The sequence below is a fragment of the Benincasa hispida genome, chromosome 2, assembly GCF_027475165.1.
Source record: "Benincasa hispida cultivar pf3 chromosome 2, pf3_genome.v1.1, whole genome shotgun sequence".
Taxonomy (NCBI): Eukaryota; Viridiplantae; Streptophyta; class Magnoliopsida; order Cucurbitales; family Cucurbitaceae; genus Benincasa; species Benincasa hispida.
The window spans coordinates 115,455-121,766 of NC_143479.1; the positions used below are offsets into that span (position 1 = coordinate 115,455).

The 6,312-nt window shown below is 33.3% G+C and overlaps 1 long non-coding RNA gene across 2 annotated transcripts; it reads left to right on the forward strand.

Moving 5' to 3' along the window:
- Positions 1-2,601: 2,601 nt before the first annotated feature.
- Positions 2,602-6,098, forward strand: LOC120070698 (uncharacterized). 2 transcript variants are annotated; one of them, XR_005480015.2, is made up of 4 exons: positions 2,602-3,026; positions 4,570-5,601; positions 5,697-5,784; positions 5,886-6,098. It is a non-coding gene; the product is annotated as an uncharacterized LOC120070698 (long non-coding RNA). The 2 variants fall into 2 exon arrangements; XR_005480014.2 differs by lacking the exon at positions 2,602-3,026 and having other exon boundaries at positions 3,040-5,601.
- The last annotated feature ends 214 nt before the right edge of the window (positions 6,099-6,312 follow it).

A 6,312-nucleotide genomic window follows, 5' to 3' on the forward strand; every position in this document is an offset into this window, starting at 1 on the left:
GGGTAATCAAAGCATAAAACTTACCAAAACTCACTAAAAAAAACTCCAACTTCACTAAACAACACCTCAATACCTTCACAAACTTGAATCTAAAATTGAAACACAATGGGTATCAACCAATTGATGCCAAAAGTAAATGAGTATTCAAGAATCAACCGAAAACAAACCCAAACGGCAGAAATCTTACTCAAATCGATAGATCCAATGACGGCAAAAGCGAATGACGCTTGAGCAATGGTGGACGGAGGTCATAAAGAAGAAACTGACGCAGCGACTTTAGGCGGCGTCGGACAGGCTCACGAATGTGAGGAAGAAAAGAGGGATGGGGTTTGACTTTTTAAAAAAAAAAACAAAAACAACAATAATAATAATAAAACAAAAAAGGAAATAAATATAATTACATTTGATTCCTTTCCGTTTTATACTATTAAATTCCTTTCCGTTTCAAAAGAAAATTAATTCCTGCCATTAATTTCCAATTTGAATAATTTCACGCCAACAATTAAATTTCCGCACTTACATTTGAAGTCCAAAATTCTAAAAATGCCCTCCAACTAATAACAATTACTGAAATTCCAAATAATAAAGTTACTAAAATTACATTATTACTAACAAAAATTGCGGGGTGTTACATAACCAATCAACAGTGCGATGACCTTTCACAAATTGCTCGTAAGTAGAACTGGGCCAAATTACCATTTTGCCTATGTAGTTACATTTAACTCTTTAAGTACCATTGATTCCTCTTATGAACAATAAGTCATAGTCTCACTATGACTGAATCCTCTCTAGCCAAGAGAGGGTGTGGCCACTATGTTCAAGACTCGGAATCAGTCCTTAATGGAGCAATTTATCTACTTGTCCCTACATCGGGGAAGGAGTGAATTCCGTCTTGTGTAGCTGGGTTTCCAGCTCCCCAATCAGATGAATCCCCAAAATGGTAGACTTGTTGAGTTGGCAATTTGGCCACTTTCACCAATACAAATCAAAGGACTACCACCATGAGCAGGAGTTCATAACTCACTTAAGATTCATGTCATGTCACCTATGGTCATCCTAGTGAAATGTAAGTCTCTATTATAACGGTATTATATAAAAAGACTAATCATTTTGTGGTCTGGTCTTATACAAACTCTTTATATAGGATACCCCGCTCGCATATCTCTACATGAATGATCAGGATCAGATCATTTGTAGCACTTTACAACATTTATAACACCTATAAAGTGGGTCGTATCTGTAGTGTCAATAGGACAAGGTACCCAACCTTATCCATATACTACAGACCATTTAGGTTATTATTTAAACAAGATCCACCTGTATGTCTCTACATACTTGTTTAAATTTACATAAAATAATATCGGATCTTAGTTTATTGGATTGAGTATATGCTGATAAAATAACACTTATTTTTATTAATAATAATATGTTTATACAGAGTTTACAAACTACTAGATTACAAAGAGATTTAGGACACCATTCCCAACAATTGGTACAGTTATTTAATTGATAATCTATATATGCTTGATTATTTTGCTTTATTTAATAAGATTTTGTTATCTAATTCATGTGGTACAAAGTATAAATTAAATGAGAATTTTGCTATGTTAAGACACAAAGTAGGTCACATCTCTAAACAGAGAATTCATAGACTTGTGTAAGATGGAATTCTTAATTCCCTTCATTTAAGTAACTTCAACATTTGTGTGGAATGTATTAAGGAAAAAAAGAAAAACATAAGAAAATTAGGTGCCAACAGATACTCAGACGTCTTAGAACAAATACATACAGACATTTGTGGTCCATTCCTTACGTCTCCTTGGAATGGACAACAATATTTTATAACGTTCATAGACGATTATTCAAGATATGAATACCTATATTCATGAAAAGTCTCAATCTTTGGACGTTTTCAAGTCTTTCAAAACTGAAGTTCTACTTCAACTTGGAAAAAAAAATTAAGATTGTCAAATCTGATTGTGGTGGTGAACACTACAATAGATATGATAGATTAGATGAACAAGGTCCAGGGCCCTTTGCAAATACCTAGAGGAAAGTGGAATCGTCCTGCAATACACTATGCCGGACAAACCTAGCATGAATGGTGTATTGGAAAGGCAAAATAGAACACTTAAGGATATGGTAAGAAGTATGATTAGTCATTCTTCTATACCAGAATCCCCCTGGGGTGAGGCACTAAAGACTGCAACATATATCCTTAATAGGATACCTAGTAAAGTAGTAGCTATAGGGTTGGCAAAAGAACCCGCAGGGTCAGATCCCCACGAGGCCTAGACTCGATCGGGTCGGAAAATCCCCGGTTTAACTTGGAATGGGGTCAAACCGAGGAAATTTTTTGGGTCCCCATCCGGGGATGGGGCGGAGACAAGGACGGTATCCCCGCCCCGACGCTGACGCCGACCTTAATTTATTATATATATATATATATATATACACACACATATATTTGGATACAATTTTCATTTCTACCCAAACCCAAAAGCTAAAAATACAACTCCAAATTAATAATTCTATCCAAAAGCCCACAATCTAAACTCTAAGCCCAAGCCCAATCCTAATATTTAATTTTTAAACCTAAAAAGAAAAACCCTAACATGAAATTTCAATTCTATGCTTCTTTCTTCCTTCCTCTCTCACCAGTTGCCAATTTCCTTCCTCCCCACACGTCAACGGTATTGCCTCCTCGCCAATGCCTCAGCTACCGACTTCTTTCTTCCTTCCCCTCTCACCAACTTCCTCTCTCACCAAGCCAACGCCCAACGATAACAAGCGTGCCTCACGGAAGCTGCCAATCGTCCAACGCTTCATGCCAAGAGTCCAAGACCGTTCGTGCCTTGCCATTCGCCAATGCCTCACTCGCCAATGCTGCCAGTCCGTGCCTCATGACCATTTTGAAGCCGTTCGTTCGTGTACATGCCAAAGCCCAACGCCTAACACTGTAACAATAACATTGCCAGTTCGTTAGTTCATGTACACATCCGTTGAAGCCGAATTTGCCGTTCAATGTAAGTTACTTTACTAACATTTTTTTTAATTAGATCTTAAAATGTTGTTAAAATTTTTGTTTTTCTTTTTTACCAAAGTTCTTGTTACTAACACTTTTTTGTTGTTAAAATTCTTAAAATGTTGAAATTATTTGTTATTAAAATTATATTAAGTTGGTTATTGTTGTTAAGTTTGTTACATTGTTAATTATTTGTTGGTTACACTGTTAATTATTTGTTTGTACATTGTTTAAATGATAAAATTATTTGTTTCTGGAGTTTTCTTTGTTATATTGTTTAAATGACCAAATTATTGGTTTGTTGAGTTGGTTATGGTTTGTTACATTGACAATGATGAAATTATTTGTTTGTTTAGTTGGTTTTTTTTGTTACATTGTTTAAATGATGAAATTATTGGTTTGTTGAGTTGGTTATTGTTTTTTTACATTGTCTAAATGATGAGATTATTTGTTTGTTTAGTTGGTTATTGTTTGTTACATTGTTTAAATGATAAAATTAGATAAATTTCATAATTTAAAAAGCTAGAATTATGTCTTCAAATATAGATAGATTTTATAATTTATTTTTGTTTTCTTTTGTATAGCTTGGTAGGTTCCAAAAAATAATGTCTTCTAATTAAAGTCTTATTTCAAGTCCAAGCCCAAATTTAACCCCAAATTCAAAGCCAAATTTAACTTCATGCTCTTTAAATGGCAATAATTTGAATGTTCATTATTGTGTTATTCTTGGTGAGGAGAGCATTGAGAAGGGGTCTTTAAAAAGGAGATTGACATCTGTTGTTTGGAACCATTTTAAGATTCAAGAAATAAATTGAATAGACAAGGTTGTTTGTAATTATTGTAAATGAAAATTATGGGGTGATAGTAAAAATGGAACCAAGCATTTGCATGACCATATTAAGATATGCCCCTATAAAGGACAAAAAGACATACGTCAATCCCTATTGATTCCTAACAGAGAGAAGAACAATACATTGGGGTAATATAAATTCGATCAGAAAGCTGCAAAAAAAGCATTAGCTAGGATGATAATCAATGAATATCCTCTCTCGATAGTTGAGCATGACGGTTTTAGGGAATTTTGTAATGTTATCCAACCATTATTTAAGATGATATCAAGAAACGCAATAAAGAAGATCTTGGAAATTTACGAGATTGAGAAGTTGAAAACTATGACATTGTTAAATGAGATTAATAGAAAAATTTCCCTTACAATGGACATGTGGACTTCCAACCACCAAACAAAAGGTTAAATGGTTGTCACTACACATTTTGTTGATGATAGTTGGGTTTTGCGTAACAAAATAATCAGGTTTATATATGTCCTTTCTTCACACACTTCTGAGATGTTTCATGAAGAAATAATGGAATGTCGGTTAGATTGGAATATTGATCGAAAGTTGTCATCTATAACTGTAGATAATTGTAGTACAAATGACTTCATGGTTAATATGTTTGTTGATTGTCTGTCTGGTAATTTAATCTTGGATGGAAGTTTCTTTCATATACAGTGTTGTGCTCATATTCTGAATTTAATTGTGAAGGATGAGCTGGCAGTGATAAGACATGGGATTGAAAGAGTTTGTAGTAGCGTGGATTTTTGTGTGCATACACAAAAAACGAAGGAGAAATTTGAGGAAATTGCCGTTTGAATGTTTATGATGATAGGATTTTGAGTCTTAATTGTTGTACTATAGGTGGAATTCTACATATTTTATGTTAGCCATTACATTGAAGTACAATGTTATTTTTTATCGATTAAAACAATGTGAACCAAAATACAAGTGTTTGCCTTTAGATCAAGATTGGGTATTAGCTAAAGAGATATGTGAAAAACTGAAAATATTTCATCATGCAATTGGAATATTTTCTGGATCCAAATATCCTATTGCTAATCTTTTTTTTGTTTCCTAAAAATTTGTAAATTGAAATTGGCTATTTTTGAGTGGATGAATTTTAGCTTTCAATAGATAAGAGACATGGCTGTAAATATGGTTTCAAAGTTTGATAAGTATTGGAAGAAAATTCATGAGGAAATGGTCATAGCTGTAGTTTTAAATCCTCGTTACAAATTGAAGCTGATTGAGTTTTACTTTCTTAGAATTTATGGAGATATCTTTTTTCTTGAGGTAGAAAGGATTAAAAAAATTTGTTCAGATTTGGAAAAAGAATATCAACTGAAGCATGAAAGTGAAGGTGATGATTCTCGCTCTAAAAATTTGGATGGAACATCAAAGATTGTAGAATTTGATATTTTAATGATTATGACTTGTTTGTATCAAATTCTAATAAGATGAATCAGAAGCAACAATTTGATGCATATTTGGATGAACTTGTCTTACCCCGATCATCTGATTTTAACATTTTGAGTTGGTGGAAATTGAATGGGGTTAAGTATCCCATTTCACAAGAGATTGCTAGAGATATATTAGCCACTCCCTTATCTGGTGTCGCATCAAAGTCTGCTTTTAGTACATGAGGTCGGATTGTAAGCCCACATCGTAACAAGCTTCATCCGAAGACAATAGAGACTTTGATGTACGCTCAAAATTGGATTGCAACTGAAGTTTTGACAGGTATGTTAGTTTGTTTATGTTGTTTTACCTATCTTTAATATTTAATATATTAATATTTTTTTTGTATTATAAATATGTGATGTGACAACATAAAGTACTGGCACGGGAAAAGAAATAGTTAAACATTTAACAACTATTTTGGAAGATGCAGATAACTCGGATGAAGATGAAGTGATAATTGAGGTATGTTCAAGGATTAATATTATTTTTTTATGACCAATTTTAAAACTTGTTTTCTAGTTATTTTTTTGTAACGTTATTTGGTAATTATATTTTAAATATAGGAATAATGCTCAAAACTAAGGATGAGACGATCACAATGTCAAGAAATGAGGAAATTTTGAAGAGAAGACATCGATCAAGAGTAATTTATGATCATGGTTATTGTATTTTTAATTATATAAGACATGATTTTAATTGACTTCCTACGCTCGAACTTTATTTAATATAAGTTGTAAACTTATTTAATGGATTTGTAAACTTCTAAATTGTGTTTATTTCATGAATTAGTTTATTAAATTAGTGTACTTTTAAATAAAAAAAAAAAAAGAGATTTGATTAAAAAATGTTAACAAGGGAATCCCTGCGGGGAATTAATAGGGGAATCCCCGTAGGGAAACAGGGAAAGGGTCCCCGCGGGGACCCGTTTCCCCAACGAGGAATCCCTGACCCAAAGGTGGGGATAGGGTGAATTCCCTCTATGAGGCCATG